The 26,743-nt window shown below is 44.2% G+C and overlaps 1 pseudogene; it reads left to right on the forward strand.

The window, feature by feature from the left end:
• The window catches only part of LOC115171700 (extracellular serine/threonine protein kinase FAM20C-like), a 71,372-nt pseudogene extending 45,880 nt beyond the window's left edge, over nucleotides 1-25,492 (forward strand).
• Nucleotides 25,493-26,743: the final 1,251 nt, after the last annotated feature.

Here is a 26,743-nt window from a genome sequence, read left to right on the forward strand (position 1 = left end):
AGTGCAAGACAGCCTGCATGGTGCCTGGGGTACACTTTCATCCACAGCATAGGAGGGGAGGAGAGGAGAGAGGAGAGGAGATCCCAGGAGAGGAAGGAATATGATGATGGGAGGAGAGTGGAGATGAGAGAAGAGGAGAGAGGGCAGGAGAGAGGATGTGAGAAGAGAGGGAGTGAGTAGAGGAGGAGATGATGGGAGGAGAGTGGATAAGATAGGAGAGAGGGAGAGTAGTTGGGAGTGGAGGATGGGAGACGTAGATGAGAGGAGAGGAGAGGAGAGGATAGAAGAGATGAGATGAGATGAAGAGGATATAGGAGTCTGGAGGAGCGGACAGCAGAGGAGAGAAGTGTAGAAGGGAGAAAAGAGGAGGAGAGGATGGTGCTGCAGAGCAAATATTCTCAGTAATCCTCATCAGGAACCACCAGGAGCAAGTCTAATTAAAAAACACAATGACCCCTAATTCTCCAAACCCTGGAATATATGAATATTCTATCTATTATTATTATCCCAGTCGTTCAACGCTACTGTTTCCATTCAACTTATATTATTCAGATGTATACGGGACAAATGTTTAAGCTATAATGATGACTTTTAACCTCTATGGGCTAGGTGGCACCAAATCGTCCCACCTACGTAACAGCCAGTTGAATCCTGTGGCGCGATTTTCAAAACGTTTGAAATGCTATTACTTCAATTTCTCAAACATATGACTATTTTACAGCTATTTAAAGACAAGACTCTCGTTAATCTAACCACACTGTCCGATTTCAAAAAGGCTTTACAACGAAAGCAAAACATTAGATTATGTCAGCAGAGTACCCAGCCAGAAATAATCAGACACCCATTTTTCAAGCTAGCATATAATGTCACAAAAACCCAAACCACAGCTAAATGCAGCACTAACCTTTGATGATCTTCATCAGATGACACACCTAGGACATTATGTTATACAATACATGCATGTCTGTTCAATCAAGTTCATATTTATATCAAAAAACAGCTTTTTACATTAGCATGTGACGTTCAGAAAAAGCATACCCCGGGGAATTTACTAACAATTTACTAAATTACTCACGATAAACGTTCACAAAAAGCATAACAATTAATTTAAGAATTATAGATACAGAACTCCTCTATGCACTCGATATGTCCGATTTTAAAATAGCTTTTCGGATGAAGCACATTTTGCAATATTCTAAGTACATAGCCCAGCCATCACGGGCTAGCTATTTAGACACCCGGCAAGTTTAGCCTTCATCAAAATCATATTTCCTATAAGAAAAATGGTCTTACCTTTCCTGTTCTTCGTCAGAATGCACTCCCAGGACTTCTACTTCAATAACAAATGTAGGTTTGGTCCCAAATAATCCATCGTTATGTTCCATCAGCGACGTTTTGTTCGTGCGTTCTAGACACTATCAGAATGGTAAATCACGGTCGTGCGCATGGCGCATAACGTGACAAAAAAATTCTAAATATTCCATTACCGTACTTCGAAGCATGTCAACCGCTGTTTAAAATCAATTTTTATGCAATTTATCTCGTAGAAAAGCGATAATATTCCGACCGGGAATCTGCCTGTCTGTAAACAGAGGGAAAAACCGAAAGGCGGGGGTGGGGCAGGTCACGCGCCTAAGCCTTTGTCCTCTGATAGACCACTTAGCAAAAGCTCTCGTGTGTTTCAGCCAGGGCTTTGAATTACGTCATTCAGGTTTTTCCCGGGCTCTGAGACCCCATTGGAGACGTGGGAAGTGTCACGTAACAGCAGAGATCCTGAGTTTTTGGAAGAGATGTCAAAGAAAGCAAATAAATGGTCAAACAGGCCACTTCCTGTAAAGGAATCTCTCAGGTTTTTGCCTGTCAAATGAGTTCTGTTATACTCACAGACACCATTCAAACAGTTTTAGAAACTTTAGGGTGTTTTCTATCCATATATAATAAGTATATGCATATTCTAGTTACTGGGTAGGATTAGTAACCAGATTAAATCAGGTACGTTTTTTATCCGGCCGTGTAAATACTGCCCCCTAGCCCCAAAAGGTTTTAAAGAATAAGTGATTTGTGTCTGTGGTTCTTCTTTGGTATGGGCATAATCACTTTCAGATACCTGGGTTTTTCTTAGTTCTGTCGTGACCAATATGATGTGGCATATAACTACAATGGTTAAGTGTCATTCTTTTCTATTCTGATGAGAACGTATTGCAAGTGAATAGCGCTTCTAATGTACTATAAAGGCAGCTATATATTTTTGTCAGAGACAAAAACGGTGTAGATCAGAGAATATTTCTCCCTCCATACCTCAACATCCAGCTCAGTCTTGCATTCATTTGAAGCCTCATCAGCATCTAGCGACGGTGATAAACGAAGCACCAGCCTTCTGATCATCATTAGTATTTTCCTATGAGCATATAGCCTGGTTAAAATGGACTAAAGCTGTGAAACAGTGGTGAGCGTGATTCAGTCAGTTTTATCCAGGCTAGTATGCATGTATATGCAACTTTATCAATATGTAGTCTATTTCAGTACAGTATGTTGCATCTCAAGTAGGGAATATTTCCTTCTGGCTGTTTCTCACCGGTGTGCCAAAAATATCAGAGGCCAGAACGAGTTGTGTAACATTGATTTGAAATTGAGTCTAGTGAGCTGCTTCAGCTCTGCCCTGTGTGTGTTCTGAGATTCCCGCTGATAGATACGCGAGGGACTATTGGTTATCTGTGGAAGAAGAGGAAAACACATCTCCCATCTCACCAGTGCAAGCATTCACCCAAAGCTTACATATACTCACCCACTGCACTTCATTTCAATTTACTATGCTCCTTCAGGCTTTATTGAATCTGTACTCCCCTGTCAACCACATAGTGGCGGATCCTCCTCGAAAATTAGAAATGCGAAGGGAGGAAAAAAAGTATATTTTTGTGCAAAAATATGTTTGTAAGCGACATAATCCAATAATTAATTTTGCAGTGAGTGAACACGTGACTACAGTCACGTTGAAGTGTGTCTGGTTTGGTTATTATGGAATGAGAGAGAGAGAGAGAGAGAGAGAGAGAGAGAGAGAGAGAGAGAGAGAGAGAGAGAGAGAGAGAGAGGTTGTGCTAAGTAGAGTTGGTGCCAAGTGAGAAAGTTTAATAAGTACGCAGCACCATATCCAAATAGATTTGGAAAATCCAAGCAGGTTGGGACCCTCTTAGCAGTAGTGTGGAAGTATATAATATTCTTACCACTGGCTTATGGAGCCTCTCACTGAGCTGAACTCCTACTAGGCACGGGCTGCTTCTCTCTCTCTCTCGCTCTCTCTCTCTCTCTCTCTCTCTCTCTCTCTCTCTCTCTCTCTCTCTCTCTCTCTCTCTCTCTCTCTCTCTCTCTTTCTCTCTCTCTCTCTCTCTCTTTCTCTCTCTCTAACCATTCCTCTCAGTCTTTCTCTCCCCCCCATTTCTCTTTGTCTCTCTCCCTCTCTTTCTCTCTATCTACCTCTATCTATCTCTCTCTGTCCCTCTCTCAGTGTGGGCATACAGGAAGCAATTACTTAGTGAACCTCCTTGTTTGTCGTTGGCCCAGTATGGTGGCTCCCGAGTGGCGCACTGGTCTAAGGCACTGCATCTCAGTGCTAGAGGCGTCACTACAGACACCCTAGTTTGATTCCATGCTGTATCACAACCGGATGTGATTGGGAGTCCCATAGGGCAGTGCACAATTTATTTATTTATTATTATTTTATCTTTAATTATAAACTCAGCAAAAAAAGAAATGTCCCTTTTTCAGGTCCCTGTCTTTCAAAGATAATTCGTAAAAATCCAAATAACTTCACAGATCTTCATTGTAAAGGGTTTAAACACCGTTCCCCATGCTTGTTCAATGAACCATAAACAATTAATGAACATGCACCTGTGGAACGGTCGTTAAGACACTAACAGCTTACAGACGGTAGGCAATTAAGGTCACAGTTATGAAAACTTAGGACACTAAAGAGGCCTTTCTACTGACTCTGAAAAACACTAAAATAAAGATGCCCAGGGTCCTTGCTCATCTGCATGAACGTACCTTATGCATGCTGCAAGGAGGCATGAGGACTGCAGATGTGGCCAGGGCAATGTCCATACTGAGAGACCCCTAAGGCAGTGCTACAGGGAGACAGGGCGGACAGCTGATTGTCCTCGCAGTGGCAGACCACATGTAACAACACCTGCACAGGATCGGTACATCCAGACATCACACCTGCGGGACAGGTACCGGATGGCAACAACAACTGCCCGAGTTACACCAGGAACGCACAATCCCTCCATCAGTGCTCAGACTGTCCGCAATAGGCTGAGAGAGGCTGGACTGAGGGCATGTAGGCCTGTTGTAAGGCAGGTCCTCACCAGACATCACCGGCAACAACGTCGCCTATGGGACCAGACAGGACTGGCAAAAAGTGCTCTTCACTGACGAGTCACGGTTTTGTCTCACCAGGGGTGATGGTCGGATTCGCATTTATCGTTGAAGGAATGAGCGTTACACAGAGGCCTGTACTCTGGAGCGGGATCGATTTGGAGGTGGAGGGTCCGTCATGGTCTGGGGCGGTGTGTCACAGCATCATCAGACTGAGCTTGTTGTCATTACAGGCAATCTCAACAGTGTGCGTTACAGGGAAGACATCCTCCTCCCTCATGTGGTACCCTTCATGCAGGCTCATCCTGACATGACCCTCCAGCATGACAATGCCACCAGCCATACTGCTCATTCTGTGTGTGATTTCCTGCAAGACAGGAATGTCAGTGTTCTGTCATGGCCAGCAAAGAGCCTGGATCTCAATCCCATTGTTCATGTCTGGGACCTGTTGGATCGGAGGGTGAGGTCTAGGGCCATTCCCTCCAGAAATGTCCGGGAACTTGCAGGTGCTTTGGTGGAAGAGTGGGGTAACATCTCACAGCAAGAACTGGCAAATCTGGTGCAGTCCATGAGGAAGAGATGCACTGCAGTACTTAATGCAGCTGGTGGCCACACCAGATACTGACTGTTACTTTTGATTTTGACCCCCCCATTATTCCATTTCAGTTTATGTCTCAGTTGTTGAATCTTGTTATGTTCATACAAATATGTACACATTTTAAGTTTGCTGAAAATAACCACAGTTGACAGTGAGAGGACGTTTCCTCTCACTGTCATATATTTTTTATTTAACTAAGCAAGTCAGTTAAGAACAAACTCTTATTTATAATGACGGCCTCTCTCCCACTCTTCACCCTCCCTTCCTTCCTCCCTCCCTCATATGATCCCATCACAGGCCCAGACAAAGATGCCTGTCAGATGGGGGTCTTACATTTGCTGTGGATTACATATAGATAATGGATCTCCCCCAGTGCTCCAGCCCTCCCTCCCTCCTTAACTCCTTCCCACCCTCCTTCACTCCCCTTACAGTAGCTGGCTGGAGGTGCAGCAGAAATGAAATGTCATTACAAGGTCACTCAGAGCCTTGTGGTACACTGCTGCAGTGGGGGGGGGGGGGGGGGGGGGGGGGGGCGGAGTATGTTATCATGCAGTCTTATCATTGTTTGCACCATGCACTAGCCAGCTGAGCTAACCATACAGGAATTCCTCTAGATCCCGTATGGAGGGGAACACACACAGGAACCTCAATGCACCTCACCATGGCTTCAGGGCTGTTCAGCAGGTGCAGTCCTATACTGTACATGTACGCTTTACAGCTGGCAGAGACTGGCTGGAACACACAGGATACCACTGATGTTATACTGACCAGTCTGTCTGTCTGTATGGATGTCACTCATCCCTCATGCCCAGTGGGCTCACATCGCCGCCAACGACAGAAGGAAGAAGGGTACTTTGTCGTCTTGTGGGCCAACCAATCAGCTACACCCACTGGGATGGGGGCAAACCCCATAATAGAAAAAACGGGGAGGAATGTGTATCCATGAACCAGCACAGTAACTGGTTCTATGACCAATGTCTCAAAAAACAAGTCATCATATGTGAGACCAAAAGAGCTCAGCCCTGTTTGACAAGCCAGCCAAGCTTCGCAAACATCAAGAGGGTTGTAATGGAGATGTTTGTGGGAAAATCTGTTAAATCATTGTAAAGGATACTACGTGGATAATCAGCTAAATGTATCTGGTCTCATATCAAAATTAAGGCTGTTGGATGAAAATATCTGTTATTTTTGCCTTTTGTTTCTGTGATTCTATGCCCATCATTCCTTAGTAAAAGCTTTATAATAAGCCTCATGATTAATTAGTCTACATTTTTCATTGACTAAGTGGTGGCCTTTGTCCCCTTTTTTTCTGCCATAAAATATTTCTGTTGAGTGTGTGTAAAGCGACAGCCTGCAGACTGCACATCAACAGCATCTCACACACTTCTATTGGCGTTGCATAGAAAAAGACACTAGGACCATTGTATTCAACCTTTTTCCCACATTTTGCCCACAAATAAAGGTGAAATAAAATAAAATTTGAAAGCAGTATACATTGCCTCTTCCACTGAATCAGAGTTCAGTCGTTTTTTTTCCTTTTACCTCTGCATTGTCAAAGTTGTCTACACACAGGTCCAATTGTGCTTGTCCAGCACGGTCGAAACTGGCGTCTGTGACTTACGTAATCCTAGCTGTCTGCCTTGTTTTGTGCTGTTTTATAGGACAGGGTGAGAAAGGAACAATAACTAATCCCTCAGAAGTAAAATGAGGGATACCAGAAATCCAACCGATAGCTCTGCTACTTCCTTATCAGCTTGATGAAGAGCTAGAGTTTTGTACAGGGTCAACAAACTGCTAGAAACAAATAGTGTGCTAGAAAACTCCTCGGAAACTTCCCAGTTTATTCACTTGATCTATTTTCTTTTTTCAATTCATACATTGAGTATAAATGGAGTTACAAATATTTTACCACTACCGTATCCATATAAGGAAGTACCTCAGTTGCCATTACCGTTTGACTCGTTCTATGGGGTCATACTGATGCTAAAGTGTTCTCTCTTTTTTACTGTGTCACGTCTCTGCTGCCCTCTCCCTGTCAACAAGATCACTGTCACTAAGAGGGAGGGAGGGAGGGAGGGAGGGAGGGAGGGAGGGAGGGAGGGAGAAAGAGAGAGAGAGAGAGAGAGAGAGAGAGAGAGAGAGAGAGAGAGAGAGAGAGAGAGAGAAAGGGTGAGAATGGGAGAAAGAGAAAGGGTGAGAACGAGGAAGGTAGAGATATAGAGGGAGAGAGAGAGAGAGGGACAGGATATGAATGAATCAGCAAAGCCTGTGTCTTAGCTGGTAGTGCTAGCCCTCCCTCCATCTCTCCCTCTCTCCCTCCCTCCAGACAGATATATTCATAAAGTACACTGAGTACAGCACTGGCTAGATCTCGTAAGCACAAGCAGGACCATGGAAAAGTTTCAGTCAGCACATCTCCTACACAAAGCAGGCTTTTCAGCCCCATTCCCCTGATACAACTGGTCCACAGATGGAGACTCAGAGAAGGATACGTCTTTTCTCAACGGCGCTCGTCCTCAAGTGACTGTATGGCTGGTTGTTTGTGTCAGTTAAGTGCAATACTGTTTAAGTCTGTGTAAAATGTATTTCACTACATCTAAAATGGTGAATATACAGTACAGAGTGTACAAATCATTACGAACACCTTCAAAATATTGAGTTGCACCCCCAGTTTGCTCTCAGAACAGCCTCAATTCGTCGGGGCATGAACTCCACAGGGTGTCTAAAGCATTCCAAAGTTCTTAATACACACGGGAAACTGTTGTGCGTAAAAAATCCTGCAGCGTTGCAGTTCTTGACACAAACCGGTGCGCCTGGCACTACTACCATATCCTGGTCAAAGGCAATTAAATGTTTTGTCTTGCCCATTCACCCTCTGAATGGCACACATACACAATCCATGTCTCAACTGTCTCAAGGCTTAAAAATTATTCTTTAACCTGTCTCCTCCTTTTCATATACACTTATTGAAGTGGATTTAACAAGTGACATCAATAAGGGATCATAGCTTTCACCTGGTCAGTCTCTGTCATGTTCCTAATGTTTTGTACACTCAGTGGACATGGAAGTTAATATGATTTAATGGACAATGCATTTAGGAGGTCATACTTTTGAATTACTTTTCAAGTTGTGACGTGAGATGCAGGTTTATTTAGGAATAGAGGATCATGGTACAGTCCTCCAGTTGACATGCCACACAGCACATCCTGTCAGTGCGTGCCCAACAGTGTGTGTGTTTGTGTGTGTGCCTGCTTCCGTGTGTGTGTGTAACCAGCACCATCCCGCTGTCAGGTTTAGCCCAACAGACTGCACATAAACAGCGTTTCACACCTTTCTAGTGGCGTTTGGTTCAGATTCATATCAATGTAATTACCTGGGCTAGCGTCAGCTGCTACTTCTTTACTGAGGCGTATTAATACAGCACGCTCCCGGCCCGGCACATCACAACCCTGTCGGTAAGACATCCCGCCAAACCACAGCAGCTGTAGGCTCTAAGCTTCCTCCTAGACAAGAAACTGCAGACAGAGTCACTGTGACCATGGCAACCATTGTGCTGCTAGTCAGTCAGGCCGGAGCAAAAGCGGGCTGCACTGTTCCACTGTTTTTAAAACGGCAACAGCATGAGAAGTAAGAGACGTTTAAACAGCAATAGCGCTGGAATAGTTAGTCTGTTTGTTACTGCATTTGAATGAGAAGTTATAGACTGTTGGTAAAACAGCAGAAGCATGTGGAGTTAGAGGACTCAGTATGTAGTCACAGCAATGGTAGACAGTACAGTGCGTGTGTGTGTGTGTGTGTGTGTGTGTGTGTGTGTGTGTGTGTGTGTGTGTGTGTGTGTGTGTGTGTGTGTGTGTGTGTGTGTGTGTGTGTGTGTGTGTGTGTGTGTGTGTGTGTGTGTGTGTGTGCGGACAGGGTAGGTTCCACGCTGTAGTAGCTCCCAGTGTTGTTAGTGAAGATGACATTTTTTGAAAAAGGCATTTGTTTGTTCCTTGAGCATGTAGCCTGCTCTGAAAACACTCCTTCAGACTGGACCAAGACCTTTCTTCTACTGTTGAGACAAGCAAAACCCTTCTGTCACTGCTATTCTGAAAAAAACATTCCGTCTGAAACCTAACTCACATGGCCAGTTTGGAGTGTTCTTATCTAACTTCTGTTTGACAGCATCTTACTGACTGTGGCAGTCAGGCACGTCTTGACTTCTGGATGAAAAAGCTCTTACCATTTCCATTAAGGCTACAGAAAGATACCGAAAGAGCACTTAAAATCAGCATCCTTTTGTCTGCCTTTTTACCACTTCTCTGGTAATCTAGTGTTGATAAGGTGCTTGATATGGTGACTTAAATGGCAGGCAGGTGTGTCACAGTGCATTATGGTGTACCACCACTATGAGGTCACCTTTAGAATTCTGGACCTACCCTTTCCTCAGGTGCACAGTGTTGCCTTTTATACTCTCCTGAATCAGTGTGCCACGTCTCGTTTATTCCCCCTCCCATCCGCAAATAAAAACTTTTGTTCCCTTTTGGGTCAGGGAGAACAAAATGAATGGGTCATAATAGCGGCTGTGGGATTTATGGTTAAAAGGGAGCTTGCCTGACATGGAAAGAATAGGATGTAAGATATTTTCCATTACGGACTTGGCAGTGCTGGGGTTGTCAGGCGAGGTGGATGCAACACCACCCTGCTCTGAGGTGGAATGGCTGGAGGGAGACGAAACAGAGGAAGGGAAGGAGGGAGGAAGGAAGAAGGAGAAGAAGAAAGGACTGGGTAATGTGGGATATGGTCCGGGTTTAGCTGACTGACTGCATGCATTCCTGTGTGCCTCCATGTACAGTGCATGTGTGTGACAGCATAGCATACACCTGGAGGGTTTCTCCTTTAGATAAAACAAAAAGATATGCTTTATTGTCACCTACACTGGATGTTTCACAGGGTCAGCCATAGTAGTACGCCACCCTCGGAGGAAATAAAGGTTAATTGGCTTGCTTTAAGGGCATATCAACAGATTGTTTCACCTTGTCACCTACCTGCCACCCTAGATACTCTGTGCAGACGGACGGACCCGACCGACCGACCGTATCAGCAGCCCCAAGCAGCACCAGCAACAGCAGCTGAGTCAGACCATGTTCCATGTCTCCTGTCTGTCCTGTCTGTCTGTCCTGACTGCCTGCCTGAGGGGCTGAAGGAGCTGCTACAGGATATGAACAGGAAACTCAAGCAGCCGTGTGGCTCACTGTACTCTACTGCTGGGTCCCGCTGTCTTATACTGTCTGTGTCCCAAATGGCACCCTAGTCCCTTTATGGTGTGCTAGGGAAAAGAGGGACAATTCAGACATGCACATCTGGGCAGCCTGCTCCCAGACTGGAACTATGAATGTTAGCTATAGATAATGCAGATAGATCCTAATGCAGTCACTTGTGATAATGCAGTCACTTGTGATAATGCAGTCACATAAGTGATTTCAAATGATTTCACATTCATTTGCACTTTAGGAAAACGTTCACTACATTGTCCTACTGTATCTTTTCAGTGCAGGAGAACTCTGGTGCTCGTGGCCTTGAATGTTCAATCAATCAATCAAATGTATTTTATGAAGCCCTTTTTACACCAGCAGTTGTGCTTTACAGATACCCACCCTAAAACCACAAAGAGCAACCAATGCAGATGCAGAAGCACAGTGGTTAGAAAAAACTCCCTAGAAGGCTGTAACCTAGGAAGAATCCTAGAGAGGAACCAGGCTCCGAGGGGCCAGTCCTCTTCTGGTTGTGCCCAGTGGAGGGTACATGTGACCATTAAGGCTACAGTAGATGACCAGCAGGGTCAAATAAAGACAGACAGTTGTGCTTCATACTGAACAGGATTTTGTTAATGCTAACATTCTTCTAACGTTGCCTCAACCTTTGTGTCTTCCAGGCAGACCAGGGAACAGGAGACACCCCCGGACTTCTTCTACTTCTCTGATCTGGAGAGACACAACGCTGAGATCGCTGCCTTTCATCTGGACAGGTGTGTGTGTGTGTGTGTGTGTGTGTGTGTGTGTGTGTGTACACTATGTGTGGTGTTGGAGACATTTCCGGCATGACTAACACACACATCAAATGTTTTTTTTGTTTTGTTTGGGGGGATAGATCAGCTTTAATACTGCAGATAGATTGTGGGTTCTGTCAATGTAATTATCTGCATCATTTCCAATACCCATATATATTTTTTTAAATATATTTTCCTTTATTATTTAACCCCTAACCCTACCACCTCTTCCCTAATTGGAGTAAACTAATGGACAACAACACTTAGGCTTCTACTTCCAGCTTATACATACTATATACATTTTATGGACAGTTTACATAAGTTCTGTCTTTATTTCTTTTTATCCCACCCTACCAACAACCCCTCCCATCATCTTTAAAAACCATCCAGTTGACTTCTACTTGAGATGTTTCACAAAAGTTCTGAACCTTTCTATTCTCATAGTTTGCACTGATTTTAAATTAAAGATGAAAACCTTTACTAAACGTACTATTATATTATTGATCGACTGACCATGGCTTTTCAATTCACCCAGCAGTGCTATTTGCAAAGATAGCTTTAAGTAAATGCTGTGATTTTTCAGCCATTCCTGAACCTGCGACCAAAAACAAGCTACATATGGACAGTACCAAAACAAGTGATCTAATGATTCTGTCCCTTCACAGCAAAATCTGCAGAGCCGGGATGGTTGTATCCCCCATATATATAACATTCTATTGGTTGCAAGAATTTTGTATTATAATTTATATTTAAATGCTCTATGTTTTGAATCCAGCATTGTTTTGTGTAGCAGTTCATAAAGCATGTGCAATTGAATCGGTTCATCAAAAATCTCTTTGCAACTATTTTGCAACCTGTATGGCACAGCTGTCCATTTTTTGGTCCTTAATTATGGATACGTGGGACGGTAGCCTTTCACCTGGCCAACATCCGGTGAAATTGCAGAGCGCGAAATTCAAAAATACTAACTTCAAATATTTAACATTCTTGAAAATATATGTGTTATACATCAAAATAAAGCTTAACTTCTTGTTAATCCAGCCAAGGTGTCAGATTTCAAAAAGGCTTTACGGCGAAAGCAAACCATGCGATTATCTAAGGACAGCACCCCGCATACAAATGCATGACAAATCATATTTCAACCAGGCAGGTGTGGCACAAAAGTCAGAAATAGCGATATAAAAAATGCCTTACCTTTGAAGATCTTCTTCTGTTGGCACTTCAAAAGGTCTCAGTTACAGGTCCTTTTGTTCGATAAAGTCCTTCTTTATATCCATAAAAACTCAGTTTAGCTGGCGCGCTTCAGTTAATAATCCACCGATTTCCCTCCTTCAAAATACATACAAAATGAATCCCAAACGTTACCAATAAACTTATCCAAACAAGTCAATCAACGCTAATAATCAATCCTTAGGTACCCTAATACGCAAATAAATGATAAAATTTAAGACAGGGGTTTGTTATTGTCTTTACCAGAGAAAAATACCAAAGAACGCGCTCTCAGTCACGCGCTTGGTAACACTACAGCCAAAATGGGAGCCACCTAGAAAAACAACAATTTCAGGCTCATTTTTCCAAAAACTAGCCTGAAACTCTTTCTAAAGACTGTTGACATCTATTGGAAGCCCTAGGAACTGCGATCAGGCACGATTTCGCCCTATTATAAAAGTGCCAGCCATTGAAATCAGTGGTAGGATGACATTTTTGGGGGGGTGGGATGGTTTGTCCTCGGGGTTTCGCCTGCCATTTCAGTTCTGTTATACTCACAGACATTATTTTAACAGTGTTAGAAACTTTAGAGTGTTTTCCATCCAAATCTACCAATTATATGCATATCCTAGCCTCTGGGCCTGAGTAGCAGGCAGTTTACTTTGGGCACGCTTTTCATCCGGATGTCAAAATACCGCCCCCTATCCCAAAGAAGTTAAATGGAACTGGTTTACTTATTTATTTATTTTTACAAATTTTGGTCTTTAATAATAGTGATAGGCGTCCCGTTAACGGGACAGTTGTAATTCATTTAGCGCCTTGTGTCACAATCACAGATTTTAGAGAAACAACAAATGTCGGTACATGGAAGTGTCTTATATCAGCTGAAAGCTTAAATTATTGTTAATTTAACTGCACTGTCCAATTTACAGTAGCTATTACTGTGAAAAATGCCATGCTATTGTTTGAGGAGAGCTCCTAACAACAAAACACTTTTTCACCGCGATAGGTTTGATAAATTCACCTCTGAAGGTGAAATGTGTACATTCTGAAATCTTGCTCTGATTTATCATCCAAAGGGTCCCAGAGATAACATGAAGTGTCGTTTTGTTAGATAAAATCCTTTTTCATATCCTAAAAAGGTCCAGATAGCATGCACGATCGATTATTTGTATTTCGTCTTGTTCAATTTGCAAAGAAAGGAATCTGTGAAAATCTAACCCTAAACGTTGTTTCAACCAGTCAAACTAGTCAAACAGTATGTATTCCTCAGAGATCCTAGAACATAACCAGACTTCACTATATCATTAGGAGTGTAGTATATCCTATACGACACCAAATTTGGTCAGAGAGCGACACCTTCATGGCACGCCGATGACGCGGCCGGTCTTCACTTGATCGACTGAAACTTTGTCAAATAAGCACCAATCGGGGTCAAACAAAGCTAGCCAATAAGCTGGGCTTTACTGCAGTGTTGGGAGACCCCGTATCTGCCGCAAAGTGTCGCTGCTAACCTTGTGTGACAGCAAACCTTTTCCTTTTGCATAACAATTATAAGAATATGGAGAGTTATGAAGTTATGAAAACTGGGTGTTTTGCAAATGTTGAACTTATAATATGGCTACTAATACTGGAAAAGCTAAATCAAAGTCCAAGTATACAGATTTGATGATATTCTTGCAGAAAAATATAATGTAAATGTGAATGTCTCCTTCACGATTTGCCCAAATGCACCTGGGTGACTTTACACTAAAAGTAATGTGGTTTGATCATACTTCAAGTTATCCGTCTGAAACTTTGCACATACACTGCTGCCATCTTGTGGACACCATCATATTTACAACCAGAGTGATGGCTAGATTTGGGACCTTTCTGTTGCATTTTGAGGATGGTGTTAGAAAAAAAAAGGTTGGTTTTGTCTTCTACCAGATCTATTGTGTTATATTCTCCTACATTCAATTCTCATTTCCACAAACTTCAAAGTGTTTCCTTTCAAATGGTACCAAGAATATGAATATCCTTGCTTCAGGGCCTGAGCTACAGGCAGTTAGATTTGGGTATGTCATTTTAGGTGAAAATTGAAAAAAAGGGGGCTATCCCTATTTACATTTTAGTAGACACTCTTATCCAGAGCGACTTACAGTAGTGAATGCATACATTTCATACAATTTCATACATATCATACATTTTTTTTCTGTGCTGGCCCCCCGTGGGAATCAAACCCACAACCCTGGTGTTGCAAACACCATGCTCTACCAACTGAGCTACAGGGAAGGCTATAATGCATACCTTGATTGTTTATACACAGCAGGCATCACACACGCTTAGCAGGTGTTCTGTGACCGTGTTTCCACCCTCTCTGCCATCCAATACAAACACACACACACACACATGCATAAACTTTTATACAACTCAAACAAATGTCTATGTGGAATCAAAACAGAGACAGAAATGTCTCTGGTATTATAAGGAAATGAGAGTTTTCTTCTAACAAGTCTGTCAGTTTTAAGCTGTGATAACTGAACAAGTAAGTAATCAGTTCTTCCATTCATCATTATACTATGGTATACATAAGGGTCTGGTCCAATACATAAGGATCTGGTCCAATACATAATGGTCTGGTCCAATACGTAATTGTCTGGTCCAATACATAAGGGTCTGGTCCAATATGTAATGGTCTGGTCCAATATGTAATTGTCTGGTCCAATACATAAGGGTCTGGTCCAATACATAAGGATCTGGTCCAATACATAATGGTCTGGTCCAATACGTAATTGTCTGGTCCAATACATAAGGGTCTGGTCCAATATGTAATGGTCTGGTCCAATATGTAATTGTCTGGTCCAATATGTAATTGTCTGGTCCAATACATAATGGTCTGGTCAAATATGTAATTGTCTGGTCCAATACATAAGGGTCTGGTCCAATATGTAATTGTCTGGTCCAATACATAAGGATCTGGTCCAATGCATAAGGGTCTGGTCCAATACATAAGGGTCTGGTCCAATATGTAATTGTCTGGTCCAATATGTAATTGTCTGGTCCAATACATAAGAGTCTGGTCCAATACATAAGGGTCTGGTCCAATATGTCATTGTCTGGTCCAATACATAAGGGTCTGGTCCAATACATAAGGGTCTGGTCCAATATGTAATTGTCTGGTCCAATACATAAGGGTCTGGTCCAATACATAAGGGTCTGGTCCAATATGTCATTGTCTGGTCCAATACGTAAGGGTCTGGTCCAATACGTAAGGGTCTGGTCCAATACATAATGGTCCGGTCCAATACATAAGAGTCTGGTCCAATATGTAATGGTCTGGTCCAATACGTAATTGTCTGGTCCAATATGTAATGGTCTGGTCCAATACATAAGGGTCTGGTCCAATACATAAGGGTCTGGTCCAATACATAAGGGTCTGGTCCAATATGTAATTGTCTGGTCCAATACATAAGGGTCTGGTCCAATATGTAATTGTCTGGTCCAATACATAAGGGTCTGATCCAATACATAAGGGTCTGGTCCAATACATAAGGGTCTGGTCCAATACATAAGGGTCTGGTCCAATATGTAATTGTCTGACCCAATACATAATGGTCTGATCCAATGTATAATGGTCTCGTCCAATACATAAGGGTCTGGTCCAATACATAATGGTCTGATCCAATGTATAATGGTCTGGTCCAAGTTTGGGTTAGAGTTAGCTTCTTGCATTAGATAACACTTACTGATGAATGGAATAATGTCAGGACCTGTTCTAACCACCACAGTGAGTCTACATTCTCACAGTATCTGTTCTCTATGTCATCCTTATCAGACCAGGTGTAAGAACATCAACACTTATCAACCCTAAGGTTACACACACACACACACAAATCTGTGCCTGGTTCCCTTGTTTTGGATAGATAATAAAGCTCACTGTACTAGCAGGCCGGCAGGGTAGACGTTACACTATAGCCTACTGCTCGCTCTCTCTCTCTCGCTCTCTCTCTCTCTCTCTCTCTCCTCTCTCTCTCTCTCTCTCTCTCTCTCTCTCTCTCTCTCTCTCTCTCTCTCTCTCTCCTCTCTCTCTCTCTCTCTCTCTCTCTCTCACACACACACTCACACATACATACATACATACACACACACTCTCTCACACACAAACACACACAAACAAACACAGACACACAGCCCAGTGGAATGTCAGGCCAGGGCCAAAGGCATGTGTTTGTGTGGGCACAGTGGGCTGAGGAGAGGAAACCAAGGGACATGCCAATGCTAGCTGGGCATCATTTAAGGCAGGGAGGAGGTAACTGTGCTAGCCCCTAAAGACTAGGTTGTTGTTAGTTTGTTGTTAGGTTGTGTATGCCAAGCGGAGGCTGGCTATATGAATTACGGCCTTGTTGTTTGGCCCAGGGCCGCACCATCTTCTGGACAGCAGCCTGTGGAACTCTGCGTTTGTGTCCCAAAGGGCACCCTATTCACATTGCAGTGCACTACCTTTTACCAAGTAGTGCACTGCAAAGGGAATGGGGTGCCTTTTGGGATGCGGCCTCTCAATCGGATCTAGATGTATATAGCAGTGTGTTTAAAGCAGTCTGGAATAGCTAGAGGAATGTGTAGAAAGAGGAGAACAGGAGGAAATGAATAGCCTCTTCTCTTCACTCCCTCTATGGTTGGACAGTGGACACTGTTGATACAACATTGTGTTATCGTTATACTGTGTAAGGGTTAACTCAAAGCCTTTCCACTTCCACACATTGTACCATGTTAACCTACACTGTGCAGTACTCTACACTCTCTATATGCAGTACTCTACCCATGACAAGAGTGGGGTACAGCTAGAGAGAGAGAAAGAGAGAGAGAGAAAGAGAGAGAGAGAGAGAGAGAGAGAGAGAGAGAGCCTGGCTCCATACAGGAGTTCCTTTGTCATCTGGTTCATGGTGACTGTGCACTTTGAGCAGCTATAGCTCCTGAGAGCTTTCATCTGGTGGCTAGGGTTTCATCCTTGCAGCCCCACGCCCTGTCTCCCTGTCTCTCTCCCTGAGGGCTAAGACTTCAAGGTTACACACCACAAACCCACGCTCACACACTCCACTCCCAGGAGTCTAAGCCTTAGAGAGGTCATGCTGCAGGAAGCAGCGACAAGGATGGTTAAAGAGTTATGGAATGAGTGGGAGGCCTGGCCCTGCTAGTGTGGCATAGACAGAAATAAGGTCAGTTGGAAGAGAGGAAGGAAAAGAGAAGTTAAAGCAAGAAAATAATGCACAGAGAGAAGGAGGGGGGTAGAGTAAAGGGTTGAGAGTGGGGAGAGAGAGGGAGAGGGGTAGAGTAAAGGGATGTTAGTGAGGAGAGAGAAGGAGAGGGGTAGAGTAAAGGGATGTTAGTGAGGAGAGAGAAGGAGAGGGGTAGAGTAAAGGGTTGAGAGTGGGGAGAGGGGTAGAGTAAAGGGATGTTAGTGGGGAGAGAGAAGGACTGGGGTAGAGTAAAGGGATGTTAGTGGGGAGAGAGAAGGAGAAGGTAGAGTAAAGGGATGTTAGTGGGGAGAGAGAAGGAGAGGGGTAGAGTAAAGGGATGTTAGTGGGTAGAGAGAAGGAGAGGGGTAGAGTAAAGGGATGTTAGTGGGGAGAGAGAAGGACTGGGGTAGAGTAAAGGGATGTTAGTGGGGAGAGAGAAGGACTGGGGTAGAGTAAAGGGATGTTAGTGGGGAGAGAGAAGGAGAGGGGTAGAGTAAAGGGATGTTAGTGAGGAGAGAGAAGGAGAGGGGTAGAGTAAAGGGTTGAGAGTGGGGAGAGGGGTAGAGTAAAGGGATGTTAGTGGGGAGAGAGAAGGAGAGGGTAGAGTAAAGGGATGTTAGTGGGGAGAGAGAAGGAGAGGGGTAGAGTAAAGGGATGTTAGTGGGTAGAGAGAAGGAGAGGGGTAGAGTAAAGGGATGTTAGTGGGGAGAGAGAAGGAGAGGGGTAGAGTAAAGGGATGTTAGTGGGGAGAGAGAAGGAGAGGGGTAGAGTAAAGGGATGAGAGTGAGGAGAGGGGTAGAGTAAAGGGATGTTAGTGGTGAGAGAGAAGGAGAGGGGTAGAGTAAAGGGATGTTAGTGGGGAGAGAGAAGGAGATGGGTAGAGTAAAGGGATGAGAGTGGGGAGAGAGAAGGAGAGGGGTAGAGTAAAGGGATGTTAGTGGGGAGAGAGAAGGAGAGGGGTAGAGTAAAGGGATGTTAGTGGGGAGAGAGAAGGAGAGGGGTAGAGTAAAGGGATGTTAGTGGGGAGAGAGAAGGAGATGGGTAGAGTAAAGGGATGAGAGTGGGGAGAGAGAAGGAGAGGGGTAGAGTAAAGGGATGAGAGTGAGGAGAGAGAAGGAGAGGGGTAGAGTAAAGGGATGAGAGTGGGGAGAGAGAAGGAGAGGGGTAGAGTAAAGGGATGTTAGTGGGGAGAGAGAAGGAGAGGGGTAGAGTAAAGGGATGTTAGTGGGGAGAGAGAAGGAGAGGGGTAGAGTAAAGGGATGAGAGTGGGGAGAGAGAAGGACTGGGGTAGAGTAAAGGGATGAGAGTGAGGAGAGAGAAGGAGAGGGGTAGAGTAAAGGGATGTTAGTGGGTAGAGAGAAGGAGATGGGTAGAGTAAAGGGATGTTAGTGGGGAGAGAGAAGGAGAGGGTAGAGTAAAGGGATGAGAGTGAGGAGAGAGAAGGAGAGGGGTAGAGTAAAGGGATGTTAGTGGGTAGAGAGAAGGAGATGGGTAGAGTAAAGGGATGTTAGTGGGTAGAGAGAAGGAGATGGGTAGAGTAAAGGGATGTTAGTGGGGAGAGAGAAGGAGAGGGTAGAGTAAAGGGATGTTAGTGGGGAGAGAGAAGGAGAGGGGTAGAGTAAAGGGATGAGAGTGGGGAGAGAGAAGGACAGGGGTAGAGTAAAGGGATGAGAGTGAGGAGAGAGAAGGAGAGGGGTAGAGTAAAGGGATGAGAGTGAGGAGAGAGAAGGAGAGGGGTAGAGTAAAGGGATGAGAGTGAGGAGAGGGGTAGAGTAAAGGGATGTTAGTGGGGAGAGAGAAGGACAGGGGTAGAGTAAAGGGTTGTTAGTGGGGAGAGAGAGGGAGAGGGGTAGAGTAAAGGGTTGTTAGTGGGGAGAGAGGAAGAGACAGGTAGACAAAGAAAGAAGATGAGTATGAGAGAGAAGGAGAGAGAGAGGGGGAGAGGAGCGAGGGAGAAAGAGAAAGGGAGCAGGAGAGAAAGGAGGAATCCTAGTCTCTCAGCCCTGTGTGGTTAGAGCGACCGGATTCTGAAGTTCAATAAACAGCACTTTAAAAGCCAATGAAAGGAGATAAGAGATTATACTGTAAAATAGATGAATTATTAATAATATTTCACACACACTAGCAGGAAGAAAGAGGCCCATACACACACACACTTCACCGTTGACACTTTGGATTGAAAATCATTCCTGGCTTTTCCCTGGAGCAGGAAATTGTGTCCTGGTTTTTATGGCATATCATTTACATTTATGTTTATTTGTGATAATAGTTATTGATGATGTAGTGAGGAAGAGTATTCCATCATGAAGCCCTTATAGAATAAATAAAATAAGGTATGAAAGGCCCTAAAACTATTCTCTCTCATCAGCATGTGGTTCCATACACAGTGTGTTTATGACAACACAATGGCTTGTAGAACGACGGTGTCATATGTGTTATCCCTTGTGGGATCAATAAAGTCTTATTGAATTGACTTCTTCTCCTGGGTTTTCTAATGGGATAATTCCAGACATCTACGCTATGTTTCACACTGATCTTGATTTATGTATATCTATGGTCTCTTCCCTCAGGATCCTAGACTTCCGGAGAGTGCCCCCAGTGGCGGGAAGACTGGTCAACATGACCAGGGAGATACGGGATGTGACCAGGGACAAAAAGCTCTGGAGGACTTTCTTCATCTCCCCAGGTAAACACACTGCTACTACGTTCTGACAACAATCCCACAACATTCCCACAGACTACCTACAGAGTACGGCATACTCAAAACTTAGATTAGATATTTCTTTATTGTCGGTTTCTTAAAGCATAACTTATTCCCACTATGGTTAGCGTTACTATGTGATCCTAGCTACAGCAGTAGTTGAGGATAGTTTCCATACTTGTGACCAGGGGAAACTCTGGGTCCTAGCTACTGTGTAGACCTGTAGAGGAATCAGACTGGCTACTTAGATTAAAACTCTGGTTCCTAGCTACTGTGTAGGCCTGTAGAGGAATCAGACTGGCTACTTAGATTAAAACTCTGGTTCCTAGCTACTGTGTAGACCTGTAGAGGAATCAGACTGGCTACTTAGATTAAAACTCTGGTTCCTAGCTACTGTGAAGACCTGTAGAGGAATCAGACTGGCTACTTAGATTAAAACTCTGGTTCCTAGCTACTGTGTAGACCTGTAGATGAATCAGACTGGCTACTTAGATTAAAACTCTGGTCCCTAGCTACTGTGTAGACCTGTAGAGGAATCAGACTGGCTACTTAGATTAAAACTCTGGTTCCTAGCTACTGTGTAGGCCTGTAGAGGAATCAGACTGGGTACTTAGATTCAAACTCTGGTTCCTAGCTACTGTGTAGACCTGTAGAAGAATCAGACTGGACATTTATATTTACCTCTAGTCAACAGTAGTGTATTGTGTATTCACTGTGCCGTATACAGCTTAGTTGAGTTTATTTGCAGGAACGGCACAGAAAAACACAGAATCTCCAGGGAGTCCCCCAAAACACACACACACACTTCAAAAGCCTTTCTGAAAACAAGCAAACTGCAAAGCACAATAATTCACCAGAAAAACTCCTATTTAGAAGCTGGATCCAAGTCCTCCCCTAACAAGGAGTCCCATAAATAATTCCCTTTAGCTTAGTGGTTCAGTGCTGGGCCAGTGGTGGCGAGGAACACAGACAGACAGACAGACAGACAGACAGACAGACAGACAGAAGCAGACAGACAGACAGACAGACAGACAGACAGACAGACAGACAGACAGACAGACAGACAGACAGACAGACAGACAGACAGACAGACAGACAGACAGACAGACAGACAGACAGACAGACAGAACTACACACACACACTGAACACACATCTGTCAAAGGTAACCTAATCATCCTCATAGATGAGTTGTTAAAGCTCTTGTCCAACAGATGGACAGAACAATCTCAAGCCCTCTGTCTGTTACTTGTCCTTCATTCAGTCCTTTCAATCCCACTTTACATGAACTGAGTGAAAACCCAGTGTGTTTCATGATACTGATACAGGCATGTACCATGTAGACTGGTTTTAAAGGGACTTAGCAAAGAGGCCCTTTACATGAAATTGGAAGTTCAGTATGTTGCCAAAATAATGTTTGATGGTTCCCCACCCAGACATGAGTTGGTGGCTAAAGTTAGTTACATTTTGTAGGGGCTCTTTCAAGAAAAGCCAACAATGGATTCCAGTTTCTCCTGGCCCATAGACTAAGTAACAATGTGAGGAACCATCTAAGATTAAGTTGTAAAATAGTGAACTTCCCCTTTAATGTAAAGGGCCGTTGCTGAGTTCTGAACTTCTAAAACCTGTCTTCAGACTGTCTGTTAGATCCCCATGCAGCCCAGTGAACAGCTATGTGGAATAACAGAGACCATTCTATCTGACAGGAGATTACTGCTACACTCAGACAGTTTGCTGGCTCAGCACTCGCCTCCCTACCTCCCTGAACCCAAGATTAAGAAACCAATACCAGTCTGGCTCTACAACACCCTGCCAGCTTCCTCTCCTTACCTCTCTGTCTGTCTATCTGTCTCTCTGTCTGACTCTCTGTCTGTCTGTCTCTCACTCTTTCCCACTCCCCCTCTCTCTTTCTCTCTCTCTCTCACCTTTCAACTTTCTCTCTCTCTCTCTCTCTCTCTCTCTTTCTCTCTCCCTTCTCTCTCTCTCTCACCTTTCAACTTTCTCTCTCTCGCCTCTCTCCCACACACACACACACACACACACACACACACACACAACACACACACACACACACACACACACACACACACACCACACACACACACACACACACACACACACACACAGACACAGACACAGACACACACACTGTCCCCCTCTCCTCTTCCCATGCTCCCCTGCTGCCATCTAAAACCAAGTGTTTTCCTCTCTCCCCAGCCAATAACATTTGTTTCTACGGCGAGTGCTCCTACTACTGCTCTACTGAGCATGCTCTGTGTGGGAAGCCGGACCAGATCGAGGGGTTCTCTGGCTGCCTTCCTGCCAGACCTGGCCCCTGGCCAAACGCAAGACCTGAGGAACCCTTGGAGACGATCCTACCACAAACGCAAGAAAGCAGAGTAAGACAGACACTCCTTCCACAAATGCAAGAACATGCATATACCCTTATAGAGAACAAGGAAGCAGAGTACAACACACAGCATATACCCTTATAGAGAACAAGGAAGCAGAGTAAAACACACAGCCTTTATCCTTATAGAGAACAAGGAAGCAGAGTAAAACACACAGCCTTTATCCTTATAGAGAACAAGGAAGCAGAGTAAAACACACAGCCTTTATCCTTATAGAGAACATGGAATCAGAGTGAAACACACAGCCTTTATCCGTATAGAGAACAAGGAAGCGAGTAAAACACACAGCCTTTATCCTATAGAGAACAAGGAAGCAGAGTAAAAGACACGCCTTTACCCTTTTAGAGAACATGGAATCAGAGTAAACACACAGCCTTTATCCTTATAGTAGAACAAGGAAGCAGAGTAAAACATACAGTGTTTACCCTTTTAGAGAACAGGAAGCAGAGTAAAACACACACGCCTTTATCCTTATAGAGAACAGGGAAGCAGAGTAAAACACACAGTTGTTACCCTTTTAGAGAACATGGAATCAGAGTAAAACACACAGCCTTCCATAACGTGTACCCTTTATATATAAGGTCACCTCACACCCCCTGATTACCCCAGTTCACTGGGTTCACCAGATGACACCTCATTACAACAAGGTCCATGGCATTGCCTTATCAGGAAGTGACTCAGCAGGAACAGCCAGTTCTCTAAGGAAAACACATTCTCCAGATCCCCACCTCTGATATAAATAGGTAGATTGGTGTTGCAGGAGAAGAAGCAGCTCATTATAAACTGAGTTAGTTGCCCCGGGAGACAGGGTCTTCTCTCACTTCCATGTTCCTGTGTTCTTTGATTACGTCAACAGAGTGCAAAGAGAGAACATGGAATGACTCCATCTACCTTCTTTGATACTTTCACTGTCTATCTATCTGTCCATCTCTGCCTTTCACTGTGTCACTGTGACTTCATCTCTTTCACTTGATTTGTCACTGTGACTTTCTTACTTATACTCTCCTTTTTTACTTGTCACACCTTGTCTCCTCCCCTTCTCTCTCTCTCTTTCACTTTCCCCTCTCCCTCCCCTCTCTCACTCTCTCTCTACCCCTCTCTCTCTTTTTCACTCTCCCTCCCATTCACTCCCATCCGACCCCTCTCTCCCTCTCTCCTTCTCTTGTCAAGTTGCTGTGTGCCTCCCTGCTTTCGAGCAGCAGGGGTCTGTCCTTAACAACACACACAAAGCACACACAGGCATGCAGGCAAGCAAACACACACACATACCCACACATCATAGCTCGACAGGAAGGGAGGGGAGCTGCCAAAAGGGACTGGACCAGACAAAGCCTCTCACACTATCTAAATGTCACTCTGAGTGTGTGTGGTGTGTGTGTGTGTGTGTGTGTGTGTGGTGTGTTGTGTGTGTGTGTGTGTGTGTGTGTGTTGTGTGTGTGTGTGCCCATGTGATTGGTTGTGTGGTCAGGTGGGAGGTGGACCCAGACTACTGTGACGAGGTGAAGCAGACTCCTCCCTTTGACCGTGGTTCTCGTCTGCTGGACATCATGGACATGACCATCTTTGACTTCCTCATGGGTGAGGACAGAAGCTCCATTACATGCTATTCCCTCCACTGCACTCTATTCCCTATATAGACATTCTTGGTGAATAGGGGTCCTCTTTTCCTATGTATATTAATGTTGTTTTCCTCTGTATCCAGGTAACATGGACCGGCACCATTACGAGACTTTGAGAAGGTTTGGAAACGAGACCTTCATCATCCATCTGGACAATGGAAGAGGGTGAGGAGAAAACGCAACACATCTCAACTCTTTTTAATCTGTTCTCTAGACGGCTGGTAATGTTGATTTGTCACATAGCCTTCTAAAACTCTCTTTCATTAACTTCAGTTCTGAGTTGTTACACTAAGCAACAGCACATAGCAACAGCTCAAAGCAACAGCTCAAAGCAAAGGCATAACAAATGTTTTAAAGGTATTTCTAAGGTCTGAGGTACGCGGTGCATTTCAGAATCAAGCTACAAAGGCATGTGGCAAACTCTCAGTCCCTGAGCTGTCACACTCAATGGGAAGGGAATGTGAGTGGAATGTTCAATGAGAATAGAATGTTCAGGACTCTGGAGCTTAGCTTTCAGTCTGATGGCTTCTCACTGATCCTGATAGAGTACTGCTGTTGGTGACTGTGAGAGCAGACTGTGAGAAAACACAGACCAGGTGTTGTATTATCAGCCAGTGAGTGGTGTTGCTTGGCTCACCTCTCTCCTCCCTCTCTTTTTCTGCTCCTCTCTTTCTCTTCTTTGCAGGTTTGGGAAACACTCCCACGACGAGCTCTCCATCCTGGTGCCTCTGAGCCAATGCTGCAGGTCAGTATCTGTTACTTTACCTCTCTCTCTCCTCTCTCTCTCTCTCTCTCTATCATAACACACCCTCCTGTGTAAACTGCTTGCTTGCACAGTTTCACTTGTCATTACTAAGTATAATTAGTGTGCATTTCTTTGTTTCCCTTTATATTCCTAGTATCCTTACTAGATTTACATGTGCATCCCTTTTTAACAAGTCCATCTGTAAAGTAAGACCTCTTGCCTCTCCCCCCTCCTCCCTTTACCCGCACTTCCACCTCCACTCCCTCTCTCCCCTCCTCCACTTCCCACAGAGTAAGGAAGTCGACCCACTTGCGTCTGCAGCTGCTCGCCAAGGAGGAGTACCAGCTGAGCCGTCTGATGGAGGAGTCCCTGCTGCATGACCGCCTCCACCCCGTCCTCATCCAGCCCCACCTGGAGGCCATGGACCGGAGGCTGCGCCTGGTGCTCCAGGTCCTGGCTGTCTGCGTGGGAGAGGAGGGCTACAGTAAAGTGGTGGAGGTGGACGACCACCACTGGGCCAGAGAAGCCAGAGGGGGCAGGGACACAGCCACCTACAGGAACCCAGGGCACAGGTAGTGAGGCCTGGCTAGGAAGAGAGGGAGATGGTGGGGTGGAGGGGTGGTTACCCCCTGGTTCTCCCGCTTCTCCCCATCCTGGACCCTCCAAAGAAACTACGCTGATGGGAACCAACCATGGGTGTCTGGTCTCACGGAGAGACTGACTGGATCCTGTGACTGTGCGGGAGCCGCCATTTGAATTCAGTGAATTCCGAGACTTGCCGGTCAATGCCTCTATGGAACCTCCCATGTACGTGTGTTATATATAGGTACTGTTGGTCCACAAATATAGCAGTGAGCTGAGGAGAGAAGTGGCCTGGTCTTTGCTAAGTACCAATGTTTTATTACTTCTCTTGGACATGATAAATAGGGACCATTTTGGTTTTACTTTGTTGGTTTTCTTATTTTATGTTTTTTGGGTTGTTTGAATGCGAAGGCTATCATTGTTTGCTCGGGTTAACACTAAGCTATCTACAGTATATTTGTGTTACACAACCAAATTAGATTTTACTTTAACAAGTTAAAATGTGGTTTGAGCTTTATTTATGCACAGTAACTGGAGGAATGGAATAGAATGTTTATAAAGCTTAATTTAAAGGGAGAGAATGAAAAGAATGTAGTATATTAGTTATGATGAACGTCAGTATGACCGTTATTTATCAGTTTGCCTCCATTGTTCAACCCATCACTATCTATGGACTATGCTATAGGCCTCCATTATACAAGAGGCTGTTTACAGTACAGAAATTGCCTGCTATTTACTAAGAAATTATATGGTAAAATGGTAATTGTACAGTAATACCCCCATTAATTACTACATAAAGTACTAATTTGGTACTTTGGGATTCAAACTAGCATTTATATATACACCATTGTTGATTCCAGGTAGTTCCCAATTGTGGTGAATATTAAGCATAAAGTATAGTGAAAGCCCAGCTAGAACTCAGTGATGCCACATAGTTTCCTAATAAGCACCACCTAAATACCAGTCGAAGCAGTACACCATTAAAGAAAGTGCTACCGGTTTCCTTTTCAATAAAGCTTTCAGTTCAACTTAAATTCAGTGTTCAAAGCCTGGATGGAAGCAGCTCTCTTAAACAAGGGCTCTTAGTAGAAGCACCTCTCAGCAGCCCAGAAGTTGACTAGTGTTGAGTGGCCCTTGCCCTCGTCCATTAAAATGAGATATCATGCAATTCTTTCCATTTCTTTTCATCAAAGCCTTCCATCAAAATGTGTCACTCGTTCATGGTTGGCCACTTGAGATAATTGCTGCCCCATTTATTCAGAAAT

The sequence above is a fragment of the Salmo trutta genome, chromosome 32, assembly GCF_901001165.1.
Source record: "Salmo trutta chromosome 32, fSalTru1.1, whole genome shotgun sequence".
In the NCBI taxonomy this organism is placed as follows: Eukaryota; Metazoa; Chordata; class Actinopteri; order Salmoniformes; family Salmonidae; genus Salmo; species Salmo trutta.